A 13596-nucleotide genomic window follows, 5' to 3' on the forward strand; every position below is an offset into this window, starting at 1 on the left:
CCTTAACGTGCTCGAAAACTCTTGAAACTTTGCACACGGGTCAGAACCCGCGGCCATCAGAGCCGGGCTGAAGCTGGTACCCGGGCGTGGCAGGGCGGCTCGTCAGCGCCCCCTGGAACGGGGTCCGAACACTTGGTCCATAACTCAAACACGCTTGTATGTAATAATATGAAACTCGGTACACATGTTGATCTCATCGTTTCATCTATACCTCGCGCTCTTACTTTTTACCCCAGCCCAACAGGAAGTCGGCTATTGAGGTTTGTTTGTAAAACGATCGCAATGGAATGTCAAATACTCCTCCTAGAGCTTTGATCCAAATTCGACGAAACTCGGTCAGCGTGAAGTCAAGACATTGAGGATGAAAGTTTGCGAGGGGATTTTTTATATCTCGAACGGTTTGTCCGTGGCGAGGAAACGAAATCATGGCGAGAAACGTGAAACAGGAAGTGTGTTATAACTTCAGCATACATTAACTGATCTTGATGAAACTTCAGCAGTGTGTTCGCTGTAAGAGGACGATCACATGGATGTGACTATTGTGAGTCAAAGTTATAGTGCCACCAACTGGCAGCAGGAAGTGTGTCACTTTCAAAATGCTTAGATATCACCCTTTTATTTTTACCCGATTTGCTTCAAACTTCATATGTATAATGTAAACATACGGCAGATGAAGACCTGTGAATGGATTCTTGATATCTTTGAAACTGTTGCCGTGGCGATGCATCAAACTTTACCCTTCTTTTAGGATGCTTTTAGGATGCTTTTGAGACCCTTAGCATGCTTCAAATTGCATGAAACTCGACAGACACATCACATTTATTAGCCAGTAGACATGTGCAAAGTTGCAGAAACGGGTGTGGTGAGGGCTCAGTAGCGCCACCTTTTGACAAAAGTGGGGTGGTTAGTTTTAACTAGAGTTACAAAAATTGGTATGTATATTGTACTCCTCGAGCCGGACAACTTTCTAATTGACACTTATTAGCTAGGACCCACGGAAAGTCAGATATTTTTGTTTGAATATGGCCACTTTGAGCCTACATGTCTCTGTGTCTCTGTGTCTTTGGCTGGCTGGCTGGCTGGCTGGCTGGCTGTCTGTGTGTGTGTGCAGGGGGAGGGGGCTTAACCATTTCACTGCTGTGTGTATGACCTGCATAAAGAAAATACATTTCTCAAGCCTGGTATTTTTTAAATAAGTTTTTATTTTTATTTTTTATAAGTAAAGGCATATAACTAGTTTAATTGTAGTGAATTGACAATAGTTTTATATAATTAGTTTATTAATCAGATTAACTTGGTCAATAAACTTGGTCTGAAAATTTGGTCCATAAATCAAACACACTTGCATGTAATAATATGAAACTTGGTACACATATAGATCTCATCGTTTCATATATACTTCACACTCTTACTTTTTACCCCAGCCCAACAGGAAGTCGGCTATTTAGGGTTGTGTTTAAAACACATGCAATGGAATTTAAATTATTGCTCCTAGAGCACTGAACCAAATTCGACGAAACTCGATCAGCGTGAAGTCAAGACATTAAGGATGAAAAAGTGCCACGGGATTTTTGATACCTCGAACGGTTTGGCCGTGGCGAGGAAACGAAATTATGGCGAGAAACATGAAACAGGATGTGTGTTATAACTTCAGCATACATTAACTGATCTTGATGAAACTTCAGCAGTGTTTTCGCTGTAAGAGACCGATCACATGGATGTGACTATTGTGAGTCAAAGTTATAGCGCCACCAACTGGCAGCAGGAAGTGTGTCACTTTCAAAATGCTTTGAAATCACTCTCTTATTTTTAACCGATTTGCTTCAAACTTCATCTGCATAATGTAAATACACGGCAGATGTAGACCTGTGAATGAATTTTTGATATCTTTGATACTGTTGCCGTGGCAACGAAACAAACTTTAACATTCTTTTTTGATGCTTTTGGGACTCTTAGCATGCTTGAAATTGCTTGAAACTCAACAGATACATCACATTTATAAGCCAGTAGACATGTGCAACTATGGCAAAAGATTAAAGTAATGTGAAAAAAGTAAACACTAAAAGCCTCATATCTTCTAAAAATGTAATTATACATCATTTGTTTCTAAATTAAATTATACAAATATTATAACTTCCCCAATTTTTCCCTTTTTTCATTTAAGAATTATGTTTACGTTCAAAAACAGCCAGAATTGTTGTAAAATTCAGAAAAAAATAATAATCTGAGTCATACGTAGTGCTATACTGCCCTCTTGTGTTCAATATCAGGTAGGCCTATTGTGTATATTCCCACCGGTTAATCAACGTGTGACTCCGCTGGGACTTGGGAGCTTTTAAATCGCTTACTTAAAACCGAAAGTCAAAATACGGATGTCCGCACAAGACATTAATGGTGTGGAGTAGAGCGAGCATTTTAAATAAATTCCTATTAAGTAGGATTGAACTAAACAGAAAGAATGTTCACTCTGTTCTGCTGGTTCCTCGCTGGTGGATCATATGATTACTTTGTCATAATCTATGACAAAAATGCTATTATAAACTATATTAATAATAGATAATACACATTGCTCTTATTTTTAAAAAATACATTCATGAAAAACAAGATAACAAAAATCATAAAAAGATATAGCCATGGCTGCTATAAATGTTTGAAATGCATAGGACAGATGTTTAATGACGCAGCAACATATAATTGAAAGGCAATTAATAATCTGTCATTACGTCACTGCATTATGATATTACGGCTCTAATACGGTGCAGCACAAAGCACTTATGTGCATCCCGAGCGGAGAATGATGTGCTTGAAGCCACATGAAGTTACAGCGCATTGAGTCCGTATTGAAAAGTTCAAAGCACAAAGGAAATACATATTTATGAACAGTGTATTATACATTATCTATCTATGCAATAGTTTATTGAGCCTTTTCTTTTAAAGGTTTTAAATTTCAGTTACTGTGTGCGTGAAGAACAATTATAGTGCTCTGACTCTAGTGTTGTGATCTAACCGACAGCGTCTGACACCCGGTAGAAAGTAACACGATTAAGTTACAGCAATAAAGTCCAGCAAGAAAAAGTTTCTTCATTCGAAAATATAGACCTTTAGACCTTTATCTTAAAGATCCAGTATAATAGGATTAACATTGAATCATCTTGAAGATCGTTTCATCGTTGACTGTAACCGAATGTGACGTGCTGTTTGAATGCTGAATGGAGAATGACTGACAGGCGCAGAGAGGGAAAAGTTTACGTGTTCTTGAATTTAATGACTTAAATATTAATTTCTATATCACATAATAGCTTCAGAACACTTATAATACAGTACACAAAAACTTTATGGTACTTTAGAAAGTTTTTGTGCCTTTTTTGCCTTACATAGAATAGTATATGCACAATATAGAATTTGAATCAGCCTCGTCAAAGATGGCAGTGTCAGAGCCGATACCGATCCTGAGTATCTAATCGGCGCACTTCTTTTCAACAGTCAAATTGAAATTGAAATTGCTTGAAACTCAACAGATACATCACATTTATTAGCCAGTAGACGTGCAAAGTTTCAGAAACGGGCAATGTGCAAGGACTAAATAGCGCCACCTTTTGACAAAAGTGGGGTTGTTAGTTTTATCTACAGTTACAAAAATCGGTATATACATTGTACTCCTCAAGCCGGACAACTTTCTAATACATAGTCATTAGCTCGGACCAAGAGGAAGTCAGATATTTTGGTTTGAATATGGTGAGCCTCTCTCTGAGCCTACGTCCCTGTATGGCAAGCCCTTTTAACATTTAAAAGCTAAGTTTGCCTGTCCGGAATTAACATTGTAGATATCAACAACGTCTTTCTGTCTATTCGTAATTACATTTTGGATAGTTTGTATTATCATTTAAGACATCTGTAACATAATTGTGACTAGTCGAAATGACAGAGTATGGCAAGCCGTTTTAACATTTAATCATAAAAGGGCCAAAGCCTTCGGCACCGCTACCCGGGTGCCTTTAGGTAACTAAAGGAACCGGGGTTGCGGTGCCACCGGCTTGGGCCCGCCATCGCTGCTCGCAGCTATATTTATTATTATTATTATTATTTATACGACTATTCGGGCACTTTTGGGGCCCTTAACATGCTCAAAAACTCTTGAAACTTAGCACACGGGTCAGAACCCGCGGCCATCAGGGCCGGGCTGAAGATGGTACCCGGGCGTGGCAGGGGGGCTAGACAGCGCCCCCTGGAACGGGGTCCGAAAACTTGGTCCATAAATCAAACACGCTTGCATGTAATAATATGAAACTCGGTGCACATATAGATCTCATCGTTCATATATACCTCATACTATTACTTTTTACCCCAGCCCAACAGGAAGTCGGTTACTTAGGGTTGTTCATAAAACACTCGCAATGGAATTTGAAGTACTACTCCTAGAGAATTCAAACACACGGCACGAAACTCGGTCAGCATGAAGTCAAGGCATTGACGATGAAAGTTTGCGAGGGGATTTTTGATATCTCGAACGGTTTGGCCATGGCGAGGAAACGAAATTATGGCGAGAAACGTGAAACAGGAAGTGTGTTATAACTTCAGCATACATTAACTGATCTTGATGAAACTTCAGCAGTGTGTTCGCTGTAAGAGGACGATCACATGGATGTGACTATTGTGAGTCAGAGTTATAGCGCCACCAACTGGTAGCAGGAAGTGTGTCACTTTCAAAATGCTTTGAACTCACCCTTTTATTTTTTCCCGATGTGCTTCAAACTTAATCTGTATAATGTAAATACATAGCAGAAGAAGACCTGTGAATGGATTCTTGATATCTTTGATACTGTTGCCGTGGCAACGCATCAAACTTTAAAATTCTTTTTTTTATGATTTTGAGACTCTTAGCGGCTTTTGGGGCCCTTAACGGGTTTGAAAACTCTTGAAACTTTGCACACAGGTCAGATCCCACAGCCATCAGAGCCGGGCTGAAGATGGTACCTGGGTGTGGCAGGGGGGCTAGACAGCGCCCCCTGGAACGGGGTCCGAACACTTGGTCCATAAATCAAACACGCTTGCATGTAATAATATGAAACTCGGTACACATGTTGATCTCATCGTTTCATCTATACCTCACGCTCTTACTTTTTACCCCAGCCAAACAGGAAGTCGGCTATTGAGGTTTGTTTGTAAAACGCTCGCAATGGAATGTGCAATACTCCTCCTAGAAAATTCAAACACACGGCACGAAACTCGGTCAGCATGAAGTCAAGGCATTGAGGATGAAAGTTTGCGAGGGGATTTTTGATATCTCGAACGGTTTGGCCGTGGCGAGGAAACAAAATTATGGCGAGAAACGTGAAACAGGAAGTGTGTCATAACTTCAGCATAGATTAAATGATCTTGATGAAACTTCAGCAGTGTGTTCGCTGTAAGAGGACGATCACGTGGATGTGACTATTGTGAGTCAGAGTTATAGCGCCACCAACTGGCAGCAGGAAGTGTGTCACTTTCAAACTGCTTTGATATCACCCTCTTATTTTTAACCGATTTGCTTCAAACTTCATCTGTATAATGTAAAAATACAGCAGATGTAGACCTGTGAATGGATTCTTGATATCTTTGATACTGTTGCTGTGGCAACAAATCAAACTTTAACATTCTTTTTTGATACTTTTGGGACTCTTAGCATGCTTGAAATTGCTTGAAACAGATAGATACAGATAGCTCGACAGATACATCACATTTATTAGCCAGTAGGCATGTGCAACTTTGGCAAAATATTAAAGTAATGTCAAAAAAGTAAACAGTAAACACTAAAAGCCTCATATCTTCTAAAAATGTAATTATACATTATTTGTTTCTAAATTAAATTATACAAATATTATAATTAAACCAGTTTTTCCCTTTTTTCATTTAAGAATTATGTTTACGTTCAAAAACAGCCATAATGGTTTTAAAATTCAGAAGAAGAAAAAATAATCTGAGTCATACGTAGTGCTATACTGCCCTCTTGTGTTCAATATCAGGTAGGCGTATTGTGTATATTCCCACCGGTTAATCAACGTGTGACTCCGCTGGGACTCGGGAACTTTTAAATCGCTTACTTAAAACCGAAAGTCAAAATACAGATATCCGCACAAGACATTAATGTTGTGGAGTAGAGCGAGCATTTTAAATAAATTCCTATTAAGTAGGATTGAACTAAACAGAATGAACGTTCACTCTGTTCTGCTGGTTCCTCGCTGTTGGCGCGCACAGTTATGAATGCTTGTGCAGCCATGAGTTTTAGTTTAATTTTAAAATTAGCGCAATTTCGGGATTTGTATTATTTGAATTTATTTTTAAAAAACACAATGTTGAGTTTTATTGTAACACTGTTTAATCGCGCCCACGGTTATATTTTGTATATTATATATAATTATAATGTATTTCTGTATAAAATAATACTACAATAAAAAACACATTTGTGACCGAACTGATCCAGCAAAATTAGTCACAGTGACCCAAATTTAAAAATTGAGATTTTGATATTAATGGAAAGAGGACACTGTAAGCTTTCAAATGATACCTTGGTCATACCTTGAATGGTTGTAACGATATACAGATTTTAATTCTGGTCGTCTGCCCTTTTTTTCCAATTGAAAACCTAAGAAAATCGCTTTTAAAGTTTTTTTGCCCGTTTTTTTTTTTTTTTTTTTTTGATATCTTTCAAAATCCATAGCATTTTAAGGGATAAACTATTTATTTTATATAGCTTAATTTGACCAAATAGATTAACATATAAATGCAATTTAACGAGGCTGAAACTCAACTTATTTTTATTTTTTTTGAAATAAATAATTAAAAAGTCACTTTTACAAAAATGTTCTAAAATCAGAAAGATTAAAGAGGAGTCAGAGAGAAATTCAGTTTTCATACGGATTAGCCCACATAAGCAGAGAGCAGTCTGTTTTCTTTCATTTTGAATGGTTGTGTTTAAAAGTAGACATTTCAATATATATGTCTGTGAGGATACCTTATACGCTGACTTTCGGTTCATGAGACAAGCTTCAGTTCACGTGCCGCGCGTCTCCGCGTCGTGATTAGGCCTAGCCTATTGTCTGCAATTTATTTCTTATTATTAAATCCTAGTAATTGGTTGATGAAACATTGATTTAAATTAAGATAATTATTTTAAAACGAAATTTACTTTAAAGAAAGGCTTTGTGCTTGCATGTTTAAGCTATGTGAAAGTTTTAGTGCTGCTTCCAGAGAACGGTCACGTTCGGATTGTTTTTCCTCATAAATGCGAACACGGAAAATAAAATAAAGATTTTATGTTCTGGAGAGAGTCAACCCTTCTTCATCCGGTGAGTATTACTTTTGGTTTGTGCAGTGTGGTTCACATAGGCCAATTTATTAAAATATTTAATTATCTGGGAATTGGATGCTGAAATTGCCCAATTTAAAAAAAAAAAATTAGTAATAATTTAAGTTTTGTGGTGTAAGTCTACGTATTTTATAGGCTAATGTTAACTTCAAATAATACTAATAGTAATTTAAAGATGTTGTAGCTAGCATTGGGTCTGGACGTGAAGGATAACTTCGGGAGTTGAAGGGACGTGTCGGTGTCGTGATTCTGTCTTCTCACACCGCGACACAGGTTCGTGGATCTGAGTGTCGCGATCGTTACAGCCTTACATAGGCTATATTCTTCTTGCAGATAAATATACTCACGCAGTTTAGGTTAGAAGCCTCCAGTGAGTTCAACGTTTCAGGGGATACCCGGGAAATGCTCAGAGGTGACGAGGGGAGTTGAGAAGAGCAATGTTTATTTCAGCGAATTTAAAGCTTTGACAACTTTAATCGTTATTTAAATACCTTTACTCAATTATCTCGACTACGAAACCCTGTGAGATTATTTTTGAATGTCTGTTCTTTGAAATTAGCAAAAAAAAAAATATATATATTTTTTTTTGTTATTTCATGGTTTTTCCACATAATCGGCCCATATCTTAAAATGGAAGGTTGCAACTTCCGACTCATTTCGCCAGAGCGGGTCACATTTGATTTTTATTTTTTAAACAATGTAATGTGTAACCTAAAAATAAACAGATTATTTGATAAATGATATATTTAAATCTCCATATTGTAGCCTAATATCTGCAGGGCAGCCTAGTCTTAATAAATGTATGCTTCATTTTTCATTTGTAAATTTGATCAATAAATTCAATAATTTAGAATAATAAGACACTATAGGGCTGTTACCCTAGGTAAGGCTGATCAAATTAAATCGGTTACACAATAATGTTACGAGATTGGTTTAACAGGAGTCAATTAAAAATCGCTGTAAAGAACGATACTTTTAAACATAACCCTAAATCACCATAAGGTGTCGCCAGATGACCGTCTTAATGAACGAGTCATGGATTCAAAATGCTGAATCATTCAGTAATGAGAAAACACATTGCTTTGAGATGCGCGATGGGTCGCTGTGATCTTTGTTTAACTATTTTCTCTGCTGAAACAGAAAAAAGTCAATATTGCATCTAAAAAGTCAATATTGCATCTAAAATGTAAGTGACTTGACTTGTGTGTGTGACTATGTTTGTTGTAGTGATAAGAGTTGCATCCTTGTTAAAGTTTAAGGCCTTGTGTTTTTGGATATATATATATCTTTCTTTCTTTTTTTTTTCTTTTTTTACAAAATATGCATATAACCCATATATTTTAGATTTATTATTTGTTTTAAATTAAATTAAGAATGTATTTTTGGTAATTGAACCTGAATGAATTTAAAAATGAATGTGCTATATTTCAGATCATATATTTGTTTTTCTTAAAATTTGAACTAACTTTATTCTCAGCTGAATTATAAATATTTTATTTCTGTATGAATTAAAAACACATTTGATTTTTCTTTTTTAATCAACGTAGAATGTGTAACTGAAATATAAACAGATTAGGGCTCTGTTCGAGGACAAGTAACTAAAACCAATGTGACATGATGAATGTTTGTTTCCCAAACCATCTGAGTAACAGCTTACTTTTCTTTCTTACTATATTCTTTCTTACTATAAACTGTGCTGTAGAGCTTGCATCAGTCAAAGCAGGGTTACATTTTGCATGTCGTGCACAATAAACCTAAAGGCACCAGGGTGGCGGTGCCACCGGCTTCATATATATATGTATATATACAGTATATATATATATATATATACAGTATATATATATATATATATATATATATATATATAGCTGTGATCCGCGATGAAGGGCCAAAGCCAGTGGCATGGCCACCCTGGTGCTTTTAGGTAACTAAGGAACCGGGGTTGCGGTGCCACCGGCTTGGGCCCTTCATCGCTGCTCGCAGCTATATTTCTTGTTGTTCCTACACTTCATGTGTTATTATGCTTAGATCACATATTAATCATGCAATTGTTGTTAACTATTAACTCTGGTAATTGTTATACAACCATTAGAAGTGTGGATGCCTCGTTTGCTCTTAAACGAACCGTATTCTCCTAATTCAAAAGATGGCTTGATTGAAATCTGCGTAAAAGGTTTTGTTTTATGATTATAATAATCATAAGGTTTAAACTATGGTCTTTTGTCTCTCTGCTAAGTGCTGGAGACCAGCTCACAGACCATGCATAAATTATGATAAGCAAGAAGTAGATCCACCTCCTAAAGTCATGCCATTATCTCATAGGCCAGAAGTTTCTAGGAGGATGGACTAGAGTTTAAGTTAAAGATCCGAACAAAGGACCTCATGATCAGATTTTTGTGATTTTTGTTTTGTGTTCAGTTCAGTTCGTTCAGTTCTGTAACTGTTAAGTTCATGCCTCTCTCTAAAACCAGCAAGAGAGTGTTTTGTTCGTGCTTATCTCTGAAACAAAGAACATGTCCGCATGCTTCAACATTGACTAGACCAAATTCGACCAGCAGACGAATAACCCCTCAAGATCAGGGTTACAATTAAGCTCAGTCAAGCCATCCGACTCGCCTAACTTTCATTTCTTTCCTTTATTTCCTTTTTCGTAAAAGTCTCGTTTCAAAGTTAAGTTTGCAACGCGCTTCGAATTAGAAAAGCCTCTCATTCGCTTGCTAATCACACGTGACCAGCGGCAAAACTTCCATCCCTGCACTTCAAAGACAACAAACCACGCAACGGACCCGGCCGGGAAACCACCCTTCGACTTGACGCAGACAAAGGAAATTCCCTCAGCCACTACAAAGTGCAAGTACTCCAGGCTCTAACTGAACTGGTGCTTTAATGTTAATTGAATAACCTCTCTAAGAAATGAAGGTTCAAATTAATGCTTGGTGGTCCTTTCAGGTCATGTCTTACGTGCATATAGAAAGTTGAAACTTTCTCTCTCACTCTTTCCAACTCACTCTTTCCCTTTTGCGACTGTATGAATGTGTGTGTGTGTGGGTGCGTGATTATGTTTAGACCTTAGTTGTGTTTAGAATAGCTAATAAAGTCTTCCATATATTTGAAAAGATAAATCTTCTTGTGTCGTGTTTGCACATTTAATGTCTTGTACTGTTTGATCTAAAGTTACCTTGCTAAGACATAGTGTTTCGCTATAGATTTGGTTATACTTACGGCCCGTTCAAATGAATTCTAAGCGAGTCATTTGCTCGGTTCAGTGATTCGATTCCATAGATTCATTGCAAATAAATGAATCATTTCCCTTTGAGCTAAATTGGCCTTCGGCCCCCTTAAATACATTTTATGTATATTATTAAATGTTGCATTTGCTACAGTGCAGAGTAGATTATTCAGTAGATGTACCTGTAAGTGTTACACCCACTCACACTAGCTGTCTCTTGATGTAAGTTAAAACGTTTAAACATTACTCAGAAAGACAGATAAGCTGTATGGAAATCTTTTCCTCTGCTGCTGTTGCTGGAGTGGCTGCCTTGTTGGCTGCAGTGGTCTGTGTGACGAGAGGGCTCTGTGAGCAAGCTTCCCCCGCCGCCACTTTCAAGCACATTTTTGTTCCACCGTCACTTTTCGTAAAACTGTCAATATTAGAATCTACACGAGTGATTGCTCACCTCAAAACTTCTCAGAAGTGGATTTAGTGATTGAATAACGTATGGAAATTGTAAAATATCAAACTTTCTGTTGCTGGCCTCTGTCCAGCATGCGCAATGATGATTTAGTGAATAGTGACAATTCTCACTGACCAATCAGTCACATTTACTGCCAGATTATTTCCTTCAGCTCAGGTTCACTTTCTGCTGCTCGGACAATCAAACACTCGCTACGCACCTACCGATTCATTACAGGAGTTACGCTGCTCTTATAACAGCACCTGTCACTTGGATGTTTTTATGTAGAATGAGGAGAGGAAGCTAGCAAAGCATTGAGTGTTGCCGTGCTCGCACAGTGTGCAAGTGAAAACATTTGTAGCACACAATAATTGTAGGAAATTTTAGTAGCAGTGGTCATGATTCAGCTGCAGCACACCGCCGCTCCTGAATGCATATCGGGGAAGCACCGCCTATACTGTACATATACTGCCAGATTGACAATTTACTGCTAACCTATGCCAATGTAGAAGTCCTTGGAGAAATGAGTGAGGCTAAGTGCTGCAGCTGAATGGACAAAGGGGAAACACTGCAGTAATATGAACATTAACACAACATTATGACTAGGGTTGTCATGGTTCCATTTGTCGGTACCGATACCATTAAAATGTCACGGTTCTCGGTACCAATTTCGGTACCACAGCAAAATCAGTTTGAACTATTTTAAGCTACATGCTGTATTAACGATATTCAAACAAAAATATTGATGATATTGAGAAATATTGCTTATAAAAAAATTAAGTGAAAAATAAGCAACCTTCTATGCTCTCATTATTATTATTAGTAGTAGTAGTATTTTTAATTAATAGAGACGTAGTTAAATCTACAGTAGCCTAATATAATTATTTCTGTCAATTTCTTTAAGTTAAACCAAACTTTTATTTTGACGGGTTGCCGTGAAGACCTTTGAGTTTCTGTGCATGTATGATATGACGATAGTTTTTCTCAAATGAAACGGAAAATGAATGTGTGTCTGTGAGGTAACGTTAAGTGAAACCACGCATCTGCGCCGTTCATTCACACAAGGACAAGCAGAGCATGCAGTGTTCCTATTTAAATTGTTGTTTTGCAGTTTAATATACACAGACACCACATCAGCAGCGCCGCCGGTCGCCATGTCTCAGCGCTTTCATGAAAAGGACACATTTCATGCATGCGCATCCAGAACCGGATTTGACCGGGTATTCGGTACCACCGAGACTTGGTACCGTGACGTTTAAATCTTTTTAGTACCAACTTGGTACCGAAGTACCAAATATTTTGACAACACTAATTATGATATATATACACACACACATTGTGTGTTAATGCATGCTTGTGATGTGTGTGTCTAGGTGGTCATGTATTATCTTTGCTTTTATTAACAGAGCTAGAACTTCCTGCTGCTCCAAGGAAGTTTCAACACGTTCAAGAGCGAGAGTCACCAGTAACGTCCGAACATGCAAGCTCGCCATCATCGTCTACATCATCCAGGCGATCAAGATCTGGCTCTACAGTCATTCCGCTCATTCGGGGAAAGCAGATTTCTAAAGCTAAAAAGGATTCTGCAGGTCCCAATTTACTCTTAAATTCACTTTCATAAATATTTTACCTTTAAGTGATAGTTTGGGTTCATACCCATATATCTATACAAATGTACTAAGTCTGAGCCATCAGCTCCTTCTCTTTAATGAGAGCTTCCCAGTGGGTGTGCTCCTCCAAATAAGTAAATTTGGACTAGCAAACAACACAAGAGCTTAACAATGAATCCTGAAGTAATGTGTAGTTTTGTGCAACCTTCAAAACATTTTTTAGCTTAGGGTTGTATTTTAAGTAATTGTTGGCAGGTTTATATTCACTTACCTAGTAGAAGAACTTTTCCACTTGTTCTTGCTACAGGGGCTGATGGGTCACACTTGGAGGATTAATTAAACTCTTACTTGACTTCTTGACAATTCTCCTCCCCCTTCACGTCGGTCACAATCATTGTAATTTATATTTAACTCTGCAGTTTATATAGACCACACATCTCACATATTTCAACGGGCTATCTTGCTTAATTATTCTACATCCTACAGGGGGTGGAGCTGAGATGCAAGGAAAGGAAATAAAGGATGCAAAAATAAGAATTGAGAATCACCCCTTTACTCTTACTCTTCTTGTAGTGCTCCAGCAAATTCAAGAGCCCACATCAGAAACGCCAACCAGACCACAATCTCATAGAAGACTGTCGCAACAAGAAGAACAACGTAGAAGATCAATATCCCCTGTTCAGCAATTTACTCAAGGGACCAGCTCCAGACAACAAACTCCATCAACACAGGGAAAACGCTGCACATACCCAATGCCCCAAAAAAGTAGGTAACACTTTATTTTACAACCCGCAAACAACTGGGTAAGTACACAGAAATTACGTTATACGGCTGTGTAATTATAGTGTACTTCCGTGTAAGTATAAGGGAACAATCCCAGCTGGCATTTTAACGTTGATTCACCGGTGAAACAACGTCAGGGACCAAGGTTGGATCAACATTGGATTATGTTTCGATTTTGCAAATC

The sequence above is a fragment of the Pimephales promelas genome, chromosome 3 (genome assembly GCF_988280905.1).
Source record: "Pimephales promelas chromosome 3, fPimPro1.hap1.1, whole genome shotgun sequence".
NCBI classification, from domain to species: Eukaryota; Metazoa; Chordata; class Actinopteri; order Cypriniformes; family Leuciscidae; genus Pimephales; species Pimephales promelas.